This window comes from Phocoena sinus, chromosome 16, assembly GCF_008692025.1.
Source record: "Phocoena sinus isolate mPhoSin1 chromosome 16, mPhoSin1.pri, whole genome shotgun sequence".
In the NCBI taxonomy this organism is placed as follows: Eukaryota; Metazoa; Chordata; class Mammalia; order Artiodactyla; family Phocoenidae; genus Phocoena; species Phocoena sinus.
The window spans coordinates 13,874,497-13,893,392 of NC_045778.1; positions in this window are offsets into that span (position 1 = coordinate 13,874,497).

An 18,896-nucleotide genomic window follows, 5' to 3' on the forward strand; every position below is an offset into this window, starting at 1 on the left:
TCTGCATCTGTGACTCTATTTCTGCTTTGTAAATAAGTTCATTTGTACCCTTGTTTTAGATTCCACATATAAGCAATATCATATGATATTTGTCTTTCTCTGTCTGACTTACTTCACTCAGTATGACAATCTCTAGGTCCATCCGGTTCTCTCATTTCTAATCCAGATATCTCGGGATCTACTTGGTATTATTTTGTGCCAGTGGAAAATGAGACCCGATCAACCATTCTCAGTACAAGAGTCCTTTCTTTACTTAAAGTTCATTTAAACAGCCTACTAAATCATGACATTCTGGAGAGTAAAAACTGGTTCTTATTTACCCAGGCTTCCCCATGTTTGCCTGGTATCTCTTAAGCGCCAAATATATTTTGGATAACAGATTACTGATTCAACTAAAAAAATTCAGTGTTGGAATTCCCTGGTGGCACAGGGGTTAAGAATCTGCCTGCCAGTGCAGGGGACACGGGTTTGAGTCCCGGTCCGGGAAGATCCCACATGTCGCGGAGTAACTAAGCCCGCGAGCCACATCCACTGAGCCCACATGCCACAACTACTGAAGCCCGCGCGCCTAGAGCCCATACTCCGCAACAAGAGAAGCCACCGCAATGAGAAGCCCGCACACCGCAACTAGAGAAAGCCTGTGCACAGCAACGAAGACCCAACGCAGCCAAAAATAAAATATAAATAAATACATAAATTTATTAAAAAATAAATAAATAAGTGGTGTGCTGGAACCAGCTTTCAAGACAGCCAACTCTGTACATCTCTTCCCAACTCCATGTTCACCTCCCACTGTCAGCTTGAAATCAACCACGATGGAAGTATTCTGTGATAGTGTTATTTATAATAAGAAATATATATTTGGTCTTCAACCCATTCCTGGCACAGAGTTCCTAAAACCCTTGGGATTTCCTAAGTGAGGAGAGCAGTAAAGGTGTCTTGTTATGTTACTGAGCTTTTGGAACGCTCCTAAGGAAGGGAGGCTGGTTGCCAGGCAGAGCCAACCACTGAAAGTCCCTCAACCTCTAGGGAGGGGACAGGGACTGGAAAGTGGATCAATCGCCAATGGCCAAGGATTTAATCAGTCATGCCTATGTAATGAGGCCTCCATAAACCCCCCAAAGGAGGGGGTCAGCAGAGCTTCCAGGATGGAGATGGAGCTTCCCTGGAGAGACACAGGGACAGAGATGTGCTCCCAGAAGACATGGAAGCTCCGAGCCCTTTCCACAGACTTTGCACTATGCATCTCTTCCATTTGGCTACTGCTGAGTTATACCCTTTCGTAATAAACCGGTAATCTAGTAAGTAAGGTGTTTCTCTGACTTCTGTGAGCTGCTCTAGCAAGTTAATCAAACCCAAGAAGGGGTCATCAGAACCTCTAATCTATAACCAATTGGACAGAAGCACAGGAGATAAGCTGGGCTCGTGACTTGCATCTGAAGTTGGGCAGGGGGTGTGGGGGGCAGACTCGCGGAACTAGGCCCTTAACCTGTGGGATCTCACACTATCTCTGGGTAGACAGTGTCAGGAGTGAGTTGAATGACAGGGCACTCTGCTGGTGTCAGAGCATTGCTTGCTTAATATGGGGGAGACCCTAAGACCCCCAAATACACACTGGAATTGGTCACCAAAAGTCCTATTTTCCCTACAGAAACAGGCAAATGCTATAAATCAAGGCTTTTGGGTTTGGTTTGGTTTTGTTCTTTGAGAGCCAGTTTACCAGCGTATCACTGATCATATCTCAAATTTAAGAAAGAAGAAGGGGAGGAGGAAAGAAAGAAAACCTAAAGGACCCAAAGAGGCCAAGCAGTTATCCCACTGCTCTCCGCCTACTAAGTGAAGTGTCCCACTTTGACTCCCATTCAAAGCCCTTGCCTTTGGTGAATGTTCAGTTACCAGCCCAGACTCACTGAGATGTCCTCTTGCTATTTCTCCTTGGAACTAATAAATGCCTGATGCTCTAAGACATCGTGAATTGCCAAGAGCAAAATTTCTTTAAAATCAGATTTTCTGGAGAAAATAAACCACTTAAAATAAACAGTACAAAATGAAAGTTCTCAACATTTGGAAAAGTATCCTAACATCAGGAATGCCAAAATTCCTAAAGTGGGGGAAATGCTTCTATATCACTTTATTACTAATTATCTCTACCTCTCCTTTAGAGTTTAATTTTTTTTAATCATAGACTGTTTTAGCTGGAATAAACCCTAGAAATAGTTTATTCCAACTCTCTCCTTTTCCCAGTGGAGAAATTGAAGCCCAGGAGATGATAAGATTCTGAGGAGCTGGTGCTACTGTTACTTGGGGGATGGGGACTCCATTCCTGGCCTCCTGATTTCCCCATCATTGCTCTGTCCATTTCTCAAGCAGACAGGGGTTCTAATCCAGTTTCAGCCCTTACCAACCATAACCTGCACAGCCTTCCTGAAGCTCAGTTTCCTTGTGTATAAAACAAGGAGGGGTGATGATTTCTACCCTACAGTTTCTTTTGAAGTATGTAGCGCCTACTATGAGAGGCACAAGAAATCACGGCTGTTATTAGTAAAGATGCATAGGTCTTCTCTAGCCAATTAAATTCTGAACTTTTTTTTTTAACATATAAGGATATTTACTTGCAGCACTGTCTGTAGGGGCCAAAAAACTAGAAACAAGGCAAACATTTATTAATAGGGAAATTAGGAAATAAATTATGGTCTATCCACACTGTGAATATGAGGTCACCATAAACAAGAATAAATTAGACTCTTTCAGACAGTTCTCCATGCCTTTTGGTACACATTTCCATTCTGTGGCACTTTTCAGGGAGGAAATTAGGAAGTGTAAGTCTATTTCCTGATGCACCTCTCCTTAAAATTCTTAGGTGCCTTTATCTACATTTTCTTCCCTTCTTGATTATACACTAAAGGCCAAACTAAATATGAGGCACCTGAATAAATGATACCAAGATCTAGACATGGAAACTTTTCTGCTGCTGGCTCTCTGTGAGTCTTGTCCTATGCAAACTCAAAGTCACCTGGATTATGAACTTCTTGACAGTAAAAACCAAGACTCTGTGTACCTGGGAGTGCCTTTCACATGAAAAGAGTGCAAAGTATTGTTCATATGATTAATGCTGCTCCTAAATCTGAATGCCAGATCCTTCTCAATGTTTATCCGTTCATCAAACATGAATTGAAGGCCTACTGTGTGTCCAGCCCTGTGTTTGATGCTAAAGGGCAAAGCTGCAGTGGCAGAGCTTCTTTCTGCCGGATTCCATATAAAATGCCATGATGCGAAAAAAAGAGGGACAAGAGAAGCCCCACATCTGTAAGCAGGTCCTTGGCATTAAGTCACGGCATTACCCAGAGGAGCTACACAGCACAGAAATGCAGTTCCATGCTGGAGGGACAACACAGCTACTAATGAATCACCATAGTTACCTTTATAACACTTTGGGAAACAGTCTGCCAAATCAGCCACACACAGTTCTTTAGCCTACACTGGCATTTAAATTAACTTCCATTCTGCCCCTTTCCTCTACCAGACCAGGTCCAAATATTCATTCCCTGCCCAGAAAACAAAATGTACGTTCAGGCCAATTTTTCAATATTTCCCTTTCCTCAATATTATCTGAAAAATGGCAGCAACTAAGCATCACCTGATGAAAGAAATACCAAAATAACTTATTTCGTATTTTAAAGCTCTAACTCTAAGCACTGGTTCACTTAATCTTTATTTACTAATATAAATTGTCAAGTACTAAAGACAGTTTCTTCTAAGGAAAATACCTCTTCTACTCAGGCCTGAACACATATAACTTTCACGTTACGTGTGTTTGCTTTCTTCTCACCCAACATAAGACACTTACTAATTAATCCATATAGGACCATCCCAAGAGAGGAAATTCAGGAGTAATTTCCATAAAACATCAAAGAATTGGTTCTATTTTGGTGTCGTTGATCTCACTCCCATGGTCAAACAGGAACCTGATTGGTTCCAGGAAAAACCTATGTCCTTTGGAACAGACAAATCCATTGGAAGATACAGTTTGCCCTCTGTATCAAACACAAAGGGAGAAGTGTCCAAGGTGTAATTCAACCACGAGTATAGATTTTGAAGATTTATTACATCCCTTAGTGTCCAATCAGGAAAAAGATACTCAAACAGATTCTGCACCTAACTTTGATAGAACGTTCAATCTATAACCACAGCTGTGCCTCTAGTACTTAAAAACATGGCTAATAGAAAGCACACAATATCATAATAACTTTTAAAATTATATCATATATAGAAAGCAATTAAATTTTTTTAAGCTGTTTTCACATACTGACATGGGATGAAAATGAAAAATCGCAGTTAAATGGCCCTGTTGTTCCAGGTACCTTAACATTAACCCAACATCTCACTGGCATTTACATTTGCAAGATCCAAGGGTAGATTTATGAGAACAACAACCCAGTCAATACACACACGGAAAGGTTACTTCAGATCTGATTACATCATGAATAACCTTGATCTTTTCAGAAGGGTAGACTTTAATAAGTTTGGAGACATTGTAGCAAGGCTAAACATTCCACTTACAATTCATTAACTCAGGACCATTCTCAAGTAAAGGTGTCAGGTACCTGGTCTCACCAATGTCAGGTATTTATTCAAAAAAGTAAAAATGCCATTTATATAAGCTAGAATTTCACATGACCACCAATTTGGATTATAATGATTTCCTATAACCACAGTAACACATTCTATAAAAATATACAAACATTCTGTGCATAAAATAATGGATAACTTTTAAATATAGATGTTACTACTTGGAATTTAACCTAAGAACAACCACTGAGAGTCCAGAACAATTATATTATTTTCAATGACCAAAATATTATTCTAGAATTAGGCAGACTACTTGCTCAATGCATTAACACTGTAAAGGGGGGAAAAACTGAAGTACTGAATAAAGGAAAAGGACAGCCCTAATGTAACCACTGCCACAAAAATGGAAACGAATTCAGAATCCACAGTGTCTCTTTCGACTCCAAAACACACCATTGGTCTTTATATTGTCTGAAGGACACAGAACCACATTTCCTGCTATGGAGCCTCACACATCACTGTGCAGATTATGAAACTGATGTTTATTTATGCTTTATCAAAAAGAACAGCGAGGACTGGCATAAATGGTTCATCATAAATAACCATCTAACTACCGTCCAGATTCACAACTCACTTATTCATCCTCCACAGACTTGAGAACTAAGAGAAATCAGCCCTCTTGGTATGAGTAGCTGGATTGAAGATATTCAGTGGCTTGGTCGATTTCGGTCAGTTTTTGTTTCAGAGCTGTGGTTTTAACTTTACATTCACTTTCAATATTGAAAATTTGCTTCCTTAAAGATGCATCCATTTGAGCCCAAGTCAGCAGATCAGAAAGATGCCTAAACTGCTCTGCCAGCAATCCATGTCCACTCTGAGACTGTCTCCCTCTGGTTTTCCTACTAGAACCTTCTTGTGATGGCCTACCCTCCCGGAAAAAGTTCTGGTATCATCCTAGCACGTCTCCTGGCTGTGCTTTTACCAGAAAGCCACCTCTTCCAAAATCACACAAGCCACACTTGCTCTCAAAAAAGCAAAATTAAAACTCAGAATCGAGATAGCAATAAAAACCACCAATAGCTTGTGTCAAGACTTAAAAGTCTTCTTTTGAAGACCTCCCCTTGATTCCCTAAGGATTTTTAGAGATAGCAACTGAAGGAAAGATATGATAGGGGCTAGGAGATTTGTGTGTTTCAAGGGCAATTCCAGGTAACTTGAAACTAGGTAAACTACTGCTTTCAAGGCTATGCAAACGTGCCTCGGTTTTCGGAACGGTAATATTTCTCTTTTTTCCTAAAATAGGTAATGTATGCACATGGTTTAAAAAAAAGAAGAAAAAAGTCCCAAAAGGTATGTGAAACTGAGCCTCTCTCCCACCCGTCCCCCAGCTCCCCTCCCAAGGACAACTACTGTTTAAGTCCTCCTTCCGTAGGCCTTCTATGCACATGCAAACATACGCGCGTGTTTTACACCAATTACCCTCTATTACACACACACACACACACACACACACACACACACACACAGTGGCAGCTGCAAAACTGCTACTAAACGCCTCTGGGCTTAAAGGTGGCAATCTGCTCAGGGGTGTGGGGTGGGAGAAAGGAGACCTATCTTGAAGCTGCGTTTTTGCACATCACGCACCCACTTTTTACTTCTAGGGTGTTTTACTTGCGCGCCAAGGCAAGGCTCTCAAAGACCAGGGGAGAAGATAAACGCACCGCAAGCCACCCCTTAGCGCTGCAGAGTCCATATCCGCACTGGCCTGCACTTTTTCTATGTCCCAATCTTTAAAGTAGATTTTGTATTCTCACTGGGTTAAATGAAGTATCTCGACTCACCTTCAGAAGAGAAAGGGAGGCGAAAAAAAAAAAAAAAAAGCCTAACTCTGAAGGTAACTTTGAGAACCAGGTGATTTCCTTCCTCCCTGCCAACGTGGGCAGCCGACTTCGCTCGTGTCCTGAGGACGGGTTCAGCCTGGCACGGAGTCGGAGGGGCGAGCCGACAACACAGAAGCCCAAAGACGGGAGACCGAGGCGAGGGCGTCCAGAGCACCGGGCCGCGCTTTTCCTCTAGACAAATGTTTCCCAGCGGGAGCCCCGCAGGTTCGGGCCCTCCCTCCTTCCCCGGGATGCTCGCGCGCGCGCCGGGGCGGACTGCGAGCTCCCGCCTCTGCCGGCGGCCGCAACTTCGGTCCCGCGCCCTCGGGCGCAGCCGGACCCCCAGCGGCCGCAGAGACCGGGTCCCCTCCGCTCGCCTCGCCGGCTCCGCCCGGCACCCCCAGGAGAGCAAGGCTCCCGGCGGCGCCCCCGCGCGCGCCCGCCCCTCCGGCTCCCGGGACCCCCGCCCCGGGCCCCCCGCGCGCCCCCGCCGGGCAGGAAGCCACAGGTAGGGGGGCGGCGCGGCGCTCACCTGCGCAGGAGGGGTGCTCTCGGCGCCGGCCAGAGACGAGGAGGCGGAGGAGGCCATGTTGAGGATCGGCGGCGGCTCCTTCCAGAAACTCCGCTCTCCCCTCCCGGCCCCGCTCCTCCGGCCCCCAGACGTGAGACCTCTCGGAGAAAAGTTCGGCGGCGGCTCAGGAACGCCGAGCGCGGTCCCCGCGGCGCCCGCCCCGCGCGGCGTCTCCTCCCCCTGCCGTGTCCGCAGCGCCCGCCAGGTGCCAGCCCGGGGCCGGTGCGCGGGGGGCGGGCCCCGCTCAGGTAGAGGCGCGGGGCGGCCTAGCCCGCTCCCCGCTGGCCGCCCGGCCCCGGCGAGCATGCCCAGTCGGGCGGCGCTGGGGGTCGGAGGGGCGGCCGGGCGGAGGGTGGGGTGGGGGGCGGGGGGGAGTTGGGGGGCGTCTCACCTGGGGAGCGGGGAGCGGAGGTAGCTCCGGGAAGGGAGGGAGGGCACGTCCTGTTTCCTGCGGGCTGCTGAAGAGAGTTCCATTATAATAACAAAATACTAATACTGCTAATAACAGTAAGCTCTGATGATTTGCTTAATTGGCGCTTATTCAAGCGCGAAGTGAATAAAATCTTCAGGCAATTTTGCTTTCGCGCTTTTATTATTATTCATCTACAGCCTGCAATCCATGTAGACGCAGTGTTTGCCAGGCAGACGGCTTCAAAACAATGTCCATAGCCTCCCTTCCACCCCACCGAGGTCCCAGCAGCACCTAGGTGGCCTCAGCTATCTGTCCAATGAAAATATAAAACTCTGGAGCAGTGTGAGGTGTGAGGGTGTGAAGTAGACACTGAGCCTGATCCATCAAGGAACTAGGGGGCAGGACCTCTGAGTGTCCTTGCTTCTAGGAGCTCAAATGGCAAGGCTTTTGCGGAGCTCCTGTCCTCGGGGCCGGTTGGATTCAGGACGCTGCTCTCCCAGAACTTATTATTCAGCTGGGGTGCCGAGAGAGGTAACTGCCCCTCACATAATGTCTCCCAAAGGAGAGCCCCTCGCTGGAGTCAGGGGAGATGCGTTCAGTCGGTGCACAGAGCAGGGTCCGGGCATTAAATGACAGCCAATCCCATTGGAGAGAGAGTTATTCCCTTTTGAATGCTCTCTCAGTTCTTCTGATTGCAACAAGAAGAAAGTATTCTCTGTCAAACACTGGCTAAACTCCCTATTTATCAGAGAGCAGGCCACAGACTCAAAGCCCTAGGTAAGTACTGCGCTCTAACTAGAATCTAGAGCCTTGTTAAATTTTCATTGTTTACTGTTACTGTTACTTTCTATGTAGGGCAAGTGAAAGCCGTTTTCTATTGATGGTTGGGATCCAAAGTTTTCTTTTTAAGCAAGTACATGCAAGTTTAATAACATTATATAAATAAAGGTAGTAATCGTTTAGATGGGACTGAGATAAAGCAAAAATTCTACAGATAGCTAGGGAACGACTGGAACATGGGAGATAGATGACAACGTTTTCACCAACTAGTGACAACAAAATCCTGGAATAACTCCTTCACCAGAGAGCAGTGAGTTAGCTGTGGCCTGGGCTGAGCACCTAGCTACCTTCCTCCATAACACACTTAAAGCTGAAATAACATTTACTGTCATCGGCTCTGTGTTGGGCTCTCTGCTCAACCCCTTATTCGTAATATCTCATTTAGTCCTCACAAAATCCTTGTGAGACAGGCAACACAATCTGGAAATGGAGGCTCAGAAACATTGTTTTAGCCCAGGTCACAAACTAATGGAGCACAAATGACTCTATAGTCTGGGCACGCTTAGGTTAAGTTTTAAAAACCACTTCAGAATTTAGCAAGTCCACAAGCCCCCTGAAAGTTTATGTTAAATTCTGCATGCTGGACTTCCCTGGCGGTCCAGTGGTTAAGACTCCAAACTCCCGATGCGGAGGATGCAGATTCGATCCCTGGTGGAGGAACTGAGATCCCACAGGCCACGTGGCCCAAAAAAAAAAAAAAAATTCTGTGTGCTCTTTCATGGAAACAAGGTATGTAGTTTCAACAACTTTTCAAAAAGATCTATAGGTCCCCCCAAAAGTTTAAGAGCCACTGTTACCATTTTTTGGAAGACAGTCCCACGACTTGGATTATAAGGTCCGTGAAGGCAAATGCCCTGTCTTCTTCTAGCTCTCCTGTGCCTAGCCTGGTGCATTATCCCCCCAGCCACTCATAGGAACTGATCGAACTAAATTATCAAACGTGTGATGCAGAGAATATAGGCTACAAGAATGAGTGGGGGCGGCTTGGGAAGAGCATTACCTTGAGGAATCCAGCACACACACAGGTATTCTACAAGCCAGCTCCCTGGCACCTACACAGCCCCAAGAGCCATCTTAAACAAGCGGCAAGCAGCTAACCAGGTAGACAATAGAGGGAGGAAGGAGCAAAAACTCTACAGGAAGTTAGCACAAGAAGCAGCGCCTGGGACACGAGCCCAGAAACACGTGCATTCCTGCGGAGCTATTCCAGTCCAGTCTGTTTATGCAGCCGTCTGTTTCTGAGAAACACTTGTGTTCAGGTTAAAGACACGTCTCCTCCAGAGGCCGGCTGCAACACAACCGAAAAAGCTGACTCCTGAGAGTGCAGCGGCATCTCTCCTCCCCAAAACCTTGCCATACAGCCCATGACTGCTTCTAATTTTGTCCTTCTGTGTCCCTCCCTTCACAGCCAAGTGTCTTAAAAGGACAGCAGCCAGCACTGTGTCCCTGCTTTCTCACTTGCACACTCCTTTATTCAGAGTCACCAGCCTCTGCCCCTTGCTCAGCTACTGAAGCTGGTCTTCTCAGATCACTATTGACCTCCTATTTGCCATGTCCATCAGGATATTTCCAGACCTTGTCTCAGTTAATCTTTCGAGGGTACTTAACACGGTTGACAGTTCCTTTCCCTTCCCCTTACGTATTTTCCAGGCTTTTGACCTCAGTCCTCCTTATCGTACCACGCACTGTCTCTCTGTGATCTCACCCACGTGAAGGCTGCAGCTATCACATAACAACTCCCAAATCCAGCGGAGACAATCTCCCTGAGCCCCAAACCCATATTTCATCATGTCTAAAATAGAACACCAATGGGACTTCCCTGGTGGTCCAGTGGTTAAGACTCCACGTTTCCACTGCAGGGGGCGCGGGTTCCATCCCTAGTCGGAGGAACTAAGATCCCACATGCTGCATGGCCGAAAAAATGGAACACCAAGCAACACAGACCTTGAAGCCAAAAGAGGAGGCGTGGAGATATTGGAGGGGAGGAGACACTGCCCCCCACCTCCTGCAAGTCCAGTCAGGTACTGAGTCCCGAATAATTCTTTACAATATCTCTAAATTGTCCCTTCTTAGCCATCCCCACTACATCCTTGCCTTTGCCCTTCTAATTGCCATGATTTATTGAGCAATTACTATGTGCCAGATCATGCCAATTTGCATTCTCTCATCATCTCTCACCCAGACAACTACATTTGCCTCAGTTTTGTGCAGCGCATCAGCTCTGTCATCCAATATTATGGTTGTCCTATAATTTCAAATCTGTTCACATGACTACACGCATGATTTGAAAATCATTTAAAGCTCTCTTTATCATTCAGGCTAAGATTAGATTTAGCAAGGGTCCCTGTCCGCTGCTGCCACCTGATCTCAGCATTTCTCCATCAGCATTTCCATCTCCATACCCTTCCTCATCTCCGTCTCAGCACATCACACACAGCCATTCCGAATTACTTGCAGTTCCCCCCAAACCCCAAGTCCATTGCCTTTTTACAGGCTGACCCTACAGCCTAGAAAACCCTTCTCCCCATCCTCCAATCCTCTGTCTCCTCCATCGTCTCTGCCCAGTTAACGCCTATTCATCCAGCAAGACTCCGTTCAGAAAATACATCTTTGAGGAGGCCTTCCCTGACCTCGTTTCTATTGAAGTGTGGTTCATTGCCCTTTCAATGTTCTTCCAGAGCAACATACCTCCAGTTATTGTGAAAAATAGGTCCACACGTTTTGCAGTTCAGAAATCTTAACGTTACAAAAGCCAACAACCTTCACTGAACTGACGTGGGGCTGTTTATAGTCTTTATTCCATTTAGCGTGGATGAATATGTTTTTGTTATGGGGTACCTGCCCCAGACCCTTTTATGGGTATTATGTAATATACAGTTTGTGTACCGTATCAACATTCTAAAAATTCAGAATTGTGAAACACATCTGCCTCCAAGGGTTTCAGTTAAGGGATATAGACCTGTGTCCTTTCTTTTTTTTTTTTTTTTTTTTATTTTTGGCCGGACCGTGCGGCATGCAGAACTTCCCTGACCAGGGCTCAAACCTGTGGAAGCGCAGAGTCTTAACCACTGGACCACCAGGGAGGTCCTCTAAGGGATATAGACCTCTATAACCGTTACTTTCCTTGTCTTTCCCCCTTGTAATCATAAGCTTCTTGAAGCTTCAACTGTACTTTTTTCATGTCCAAATCCCCGGTATCTAATGCAATATCTGGTTTTATAGAGGTTTGCAGAAGAAATTAAAGATATATTTATGAACTTGGACTGTATTTCATAGGACTGCTTTCCAAGGTTGAAACCCAATACCTCCCCTTGCTCCACACATGGCTATCCCTCTACTGGATACCTTGCACACACACCAGATTTCTCCCTGTATAATAACTGTTTGCATAACTGTGTCTCTAGTGAGACTGAGCTCTCAACAAAGCAAAGATAATGATGTACTAACCTTTGTATTTCTGGGTTTGCTGTGAGCAGTACAATATCAAAAACATATACTGGCTCAATACATCTTGTTGAATGAAGGTAGAAAAGAACATTGGGGGAGAGAGAAAGAAGGGAAGATAAAAAAGAAGAATGGAGGAAGTCTGGGGGAAGATGATTTCATCTCTATTTAGAGGACTCTAATAGTATGTTCCCAACATACTATGTTGTCACTTCACAACCTTTGTCATATTTGTGCATCACTTTCACTACTTAATATTTTTATTTAAATTAACTTTCGACCTAAACAAATTTATTTTTAAAAGAAACTTTCTCTTCTTATCCTAATGGAAAATTACTTTCCCTTGCCCTAAACGATATGATGAAAACAAAATATTGTCAATTTCTTGTTTTATTCTGTATTCTGCTGAGGCCCTCTCTCTTTGTGATAAAGGAGACTTAGCAAGTATTAAGGGGACGTGAAAACTGCCACTAGATGTGAACTTTTTCCTTAATGTTAACCAAAGGAGTGAAAAAGAACTGAAAAGGTAATAACTCATTCTATGATTCAATATTATTTAATGCCCTATCCTTAAACCACCTCCTGTTAGCTCAAGAACCACCAGTAGAAGGAAGACGATATGAACTTTCCTCTCTTTTTTCCTCACTCTGCTTCTACACTTCCCCACAGCTTCAATCGGACACTCTATTCCTTCCAGAGTAATTCCTACTATAATTAGTCTCTAACTTATGATTACATTTAAACAGTAGGAATTTCCCACCTGACTGTTAGCAAGAGAGAGGTTTCTGCTTGATGGTGTCCATGAAATCTCCAGTCAAAAAGGAAGTAAGAGTTAATAGAGAAATTTTTATCCTGTGAGAAAATGTTTTTAAAGTTCAGGAGATTATGGTTAGCAAATGTGTGTTTGTTTCATAAAATAAGTAGTAGAAAAGCATTTCTCAAATAAAAGGAGTATCTATGTATATTTGGTTACCACTACCCATGGGAACTGTGATCATACATAGAAATATATCCCTTAATCTGTAAATTTTATGAGGGAAAACAGCTCGCCAAGCACAAAGTTGAACCAAAATGTTTTCTCTCTTGTGGCTTTTGGCTTTCTCTCCCCCATTTATGGTCTCAACTGGGTAGAAACTCATACTTCTAAATACACAATAAAGATCATGGCTTAGCAATATTTTTATCAGAGTCAACTGGAAAAATAGTATGATGTCTATTTATTAAGCTTTGCAATCCCATGTAGAAAATGGTTAAGTAATTTTTTTTTAATATCAACTTCCATTTCTTAATTCCTTAAGCGTTTGAAAAGAAATAGAGATTTTTCTGATATTCCCTGAATGAGAAATATTGTTGACTCAACAAATTTAAGATAACTAATTATTGATTTTAAAAACACAATCACCCACATGATCCAACAATCCCACTCCTGGGCATATATCCAGAAAAGACAAAAACTCTAATTCAAAGAGATACATGCACCCCAGTGTTCATAGCAGCACTATTCACAATAGCCAAGACATGGAATAAACTTGTGTCCATCAGCAGATGAATGGATAAACAGGTGTGATATATATACAATGGGACATTATTCATCCATAAAAAAGAATGAAATATTGCCATTTGCAGCAACATGGATGGTCCTAAAGATTATCACACTAAGTGATGTCAGACAAAGATAAATATTACATGCTATCACTTATATGTGGAATCTAAAAAATAATCCAAATTAATCTATTTATAAAACAGAAACAGTCTCAAAGACATATAAAACAGACTTATGGTTACCAAAGGGGAAGGGGAGGGGAGAAGGGATAAATTAGGAGTATGGGATTAACAGCTACACATTACTATATATAAAATAGATAAGCAACAAGGATTTACTGTATAACACAGGGGACAATATTGAATATCTTATAATAACCTATAGTGTAAAATCTGAAAATATATATATATTAATATATATGTATAACTGAATCCGTTTGCTCTACCCCTGAAACTAACACAATATTGTAAGTCAACTATACTTCAATAAAAGAATTAAAATGTCTATGGGAAAATATACCCTAATCATAGATTACTATTTATATTATACTTACCTGTTTCTTTGGGGTTCTACAAGTGAGATTTTTTAAATCACATTTAATTTTCATATTTTAAAACTATATGTTGCATTAATCTTCAGGGCTACAACTTTATATATTCAAATTTTAGAGAATAAACCTCTACTTTGTAAAGAAAAAAAACAGTCACAAAGGAGTTTATGAAATGGGACTAATAAACCTCATCATCATAATAACTTTATAATAATAATAAACTTCATAGTAGAGTTACAGAAGAGCAAAGTTTGATAGGGTTAAGTCTATTTTATGTCCACACTTTTTTTTTTAAATCTTTTGACGTGCCACACAGCATGTGGGATCTTAGTTCCCAACCAGGGATCAAACCCATGCCCCCTGCTTTGGAAGCACAGAGTCTTAACCACTGGACCACCAGGGAAAGCCCCTATCTCCCCATTTTGATTCTAATCACTTTTCATCGATTTCTCTTACTTAGTTTGGTATGGGATTTCAAAAACAAAGTGATGGTAATGTAAATAATAGTAATATCAATTCCCAAAAATACATATAAAAAGCTAACGTGATGCAAAATTAATTAGCAATTGGAAATAAATGTGTGACTTTCAGCCGCATATTAATAAGGAAAAGCAAACCTTCCTTATTACCCTTTCCGGAATTCCCAGTGACATGAATGGTATTGCTTCTCGTTGAGGGCTCTCCGGAAAGAGGGACTTTGTTTCATTCATTGACGTGGCATCTAGGACACAGGAGGAAAGCAACAGAAGAAAGTGACACCTTGAAAACGAGCTTTGGGAGAATAAAAAGGAACTGATGTTCAATTAAAGTATTTTCTTCCTTTCCACAAACTCCCTTTTGCTCCCTCTTGCTTCTCGTACTCTCCTCCATTCAGATTCTGCTGAGCCAAAACCAGGCTCTCTTAATTCATATATGTTTTCATTTTTGTTCTGAACAAAGGGAAAAAATAATGACGAACCTTCTTGACCTACTCCATGAACACATTGCTCCCAGCTCCAGTAGAATTGCCTATTTCAGGCTTTGTGCTTTATAAAGCTGTTTCTAGGGGCCTTCTTCACCTAGGGATTCTAACTGCACACCACTCTGGGATATAAAACCTTGAACTTCAAATCTGAGTTTTAAAATTCAAACCAGGAAGTAAATTAATAAATTAGATTCAATGAAAATGGAAACACCAAGACACTGGAAATCAACTAGGCTCTAATGTAAAATAAAATTTCTTTTATAAATGAGAACACCAACACAATTCCCCAACACTACTCCCAAACTGTCTCCACCTTCAGGGAGTACCAAATATTTCTGGGCACTTGGACATCCTATAACTGATCATTTTATTTTGTCACACGCTTCCTCTTTTCCGCTCTTTCAAGTACAGTATATAACCTGCTTAAATTTCATATTGTAAGTTTCAGAGGACATATGAAATTCTTGTGGACACTCGTTACTGATACAACCATAAGTAGGGATCACTGACAAAAATAGGTAACTAGAAAAACAATATTCACAGTCTTCAGCTCAGTACTGTCCCTTCTTTATAATGTCATCATCCCTTTCTCTTCTGAACGCATATGTCTGGCGACTGCACATGTAATTAAGCAAGTTTACTGCAGAAGGGTGCCATACCCAAGCACCATTCACATCATATTACACTAGAGTTGAACATCTATCTTAAATTTTTTGCAGATGGCCCTAAGCAAATCAATGTGTTTTAAGGTTTCCTACAGATGGAGATGACATGTCTTGCAGAAGGAAGAGAGGGTCTTCCTTTATTCACACAAAGACACTCACATACAGTGTGAGTGTAAATATTAAATTCAAAATCCCATGAAAACAAAAATGGCGACTGCCATGTCTATCACTGTGTCTTCCAGCACCCTGCACTGGACCTAGCATGTACTTAATGCTAAAGTCACGTTTGTTGACTGTCTGGTTGAACTCTGTGTTTTATTTATGGTTCTTCCAATTTATTGATATATATCTTTTCTATTGCTTATCCTGTCTTGCACTGAATTTATAAATCCATAGTGGATTATTTGAATAAAATTATTGATGAATAGAATGGAAATATAGAGGCACTTTGTAAATGTTACATGGTATTATTGGTTGGTTTATGTGACAATGACATTTGAAGTTCATTTCAAATGTGTCCCTTTATTAATCACTTCTTTACAGCCAGGGCCTTCTCTTTTGCAGAGCACTTGAAAAATACAGCCCATGACATGCCACTACCATTTCTCCGAATGCGCTGCCTCCCAGGTGTATAGATTCAGTACATCTCTCTTACATTCCTCTTACTCTTCATTCCAATCTAGGTCAGGGGTCAGCCAACTTTTTCTGTAAAGGGTCAGAGAGTATTTTAGGTTTTTGAGGCCATACAGTTTGTGTTACAGCTACCCAACTTCACTGTTGTACCATGAAAGCAGCCATACCTCACACATGGTCATGGCAATGTTCAATAAAACAAGTGGTGGCCAGAGGAGCCAGAGTTTGCTGACTCCTGTTGGAGATTGCCTGCACCCTAGCCTTTGGTTCTGTGGGTTGTCATGTAGTACATCCTGTTTTATCTCATTTAATCCCCAATACAAATCCCCAAGATGAGTATTATTTTCCGCTTTTTATGGATGAGGAAATTAGGGTTTAGCCAGCCGATTTGACTGGCTTCTCCTGTCTCTTGAGTCAAGTAGCCTGGTCTGTCTGTGCAGCAGGCCCACTCTTGCCCGGAGACTGCATTCTCTCACCTAGAATACTGCCCTTCATGCCTAACCGGTCTCCTTGCTGCCCTCTCTCCTCCCTATATTTCACTCTTCTCACTGCATCAAGAATGTTCTTTTTTTTTTTTTAATTTATTTACTTTATTGATTTTTGGCTGCGTTGGGTCTTCTTTGCTGTGCGCAGGCTTCCTCTAGTCGCAGTGAGCGGGGGCTACTCTTCGTTGCGGTGCGTGGGCTTCTCATTGCGGTGGCTTCTCTTGTTGCGGAGCACGGGCTCCAGGCACGTGGGCTTCAGTAGTTGTGGCTCGCGGGCTCAGTAGTTGTGGCTCACGGGCTTAGTTGCTCCGCGGCATGTGGGATCTTCCCAGACCAGGACTCGAACCCATGTCCCCTGTATTGGCAGGCAGATTTTTAACCACTGTGCCACAGGGAAGTCCCAAGAATGTTCTTTTAAAAATGTATATTAGGGAGTTCCCTGGCAGTCCAGTCGTTAGGACTCGGCGCTTTCACTGCTGCCGTGGGCCCAAGTGTGATCCCTGGTGGGGAACTAAGATCCTGAAAGCCTAGTGGCCTGGCCAAAAAAAAAAAATGTAAATTAGATCACATGACTGCCCTGCTTAAAACCCTCCAGTGGCTTCTATTGCCTTTGGAGTTAAAACTAAACTCCTGATCCTGCCTGCAAAGCCTGGTGTGGTCTGCCCCCTACCTGCCTGTCTGACCTCACCCTCTGCCCTATTACTTTTCTCCTTCAGGTACCAGCCACAGCAGCCTAAGTTCCAGGCTGAGAACATACCGAGATCCTTCTGCCCGTATGGTCTCTGCACACAAGGCTTCCTCTGCCTGAAGCATCTTCCCTGCCCTTCCTCCAGGTCTTCCCCAGTTGCCTCCTTCTTGTCTTAACCTCAAGGTCATTTTCCCCCAGAAGTCTTCCCTGATTCCCAGTCTATGCCTTATCATCAACCATATTCTTCTCTGCATAACTCATTACTGTGTGAATTTTCCAGGCTATTGTTCATTGCCCGTCTGTCCTACCAGAATGTAAGCTCCATAGAAGCAGGGATATCATTCTCTCTTATTCACCACTACATCATCAGAGTATTCAATAGTGCTTGGCATGTATTAAAGACTCAAGAGATATTTATCAACATCTGCTGAGTGAATGCTTGTTAACAAAAATCTCATGCTCTTCATCACACTTTAACCACTTCCCAGGACTGGCTGAGGCTATTTCCCATAAGACACATCATAGCAGTTGGCTGGGGAAGTATTTGGTTTGTGTTGTTCCATTCACATCATTAACTTATAACCCCAAGGACATAAGCAGAGAAAAACAAAATATACCAACTATGTTTGGCCAGTTAGGTCAATGACCAAAGATGATGATATGTTCCACTTAAAGAATAATACCCTTGAAAACAACAGCCCTATCCTGATGTGGCTGAAATTCTATTGTTTAGATAAGCAGCCTTGCTGCAGTGATTTAACTCTTAGAATGCCATTCTTCAAAGGTCTCATTAAAAATGAAAAAAAATATATGGTCTAAACAGGAAACAACTTTCATTTCACACTGAATTCAAGGGAAATCAACAGGATTTTTCCTGTAATTATGCCCTGCCATGAATTAGGTTATATGTTTTTTATCTTAATGAGACTAAGTTCTTTAAGAGTAGAGACCATGTTTCTTTACATTCCCATTATGTTAAACACACATACATTGAATGAATAAAAACTAAGGAAGGGGAAGAACTATGCAAGAGATTGAGTTGTTTTTTTTTTTTTTTTTTTTTTTTTTTTTTTGCAGTAGTTGGGCCTCTCACTGCTGTGGTCTCTCCCGTTGCGGAGCACAGGCTCCGGACGCACAGGCCCAGCGGCCATGGCTCACGGGCCCAGCCGCTACGCAGCATGTGGGATCCTCCCGGACCGGGGCACGAACCTGTGTCCGCCACATCGGCAGGCAGACTCTCAACCACTGCGCCACCAGGGAAGCCCCAAGTGATTGATTTTAAGGTAAGTGAAAGGATTCTAAATTTGGAGCCCGTTAAAAGGTAAGCATTTATTTTACAATTTTAAAGAGCATAGGGATTTCCCTGGTGGTCCAGTGGTTAAGACTCTGCACTTCCAATGCAGGGGGCATGGGTTTGATCCCTGGTTGGGGAACTGAGATCCCACGTGCCGTGCAGTGCAGCCAAAACAATACATAAAAAAATAAAAAAGAGTATAGTTGTGGTAAGAGGTGGGGTCAGGATTTAGAAGAGCTACTCTGAGGCCCTGGACAATAACTTAATAACTTTTTCAGCTTCAGTTTCTTTATTCATTAAAAACAAAAAGGTATTGAACTAAGTGATCTTTAGTATATCTTCCAATGCTAACACTGTG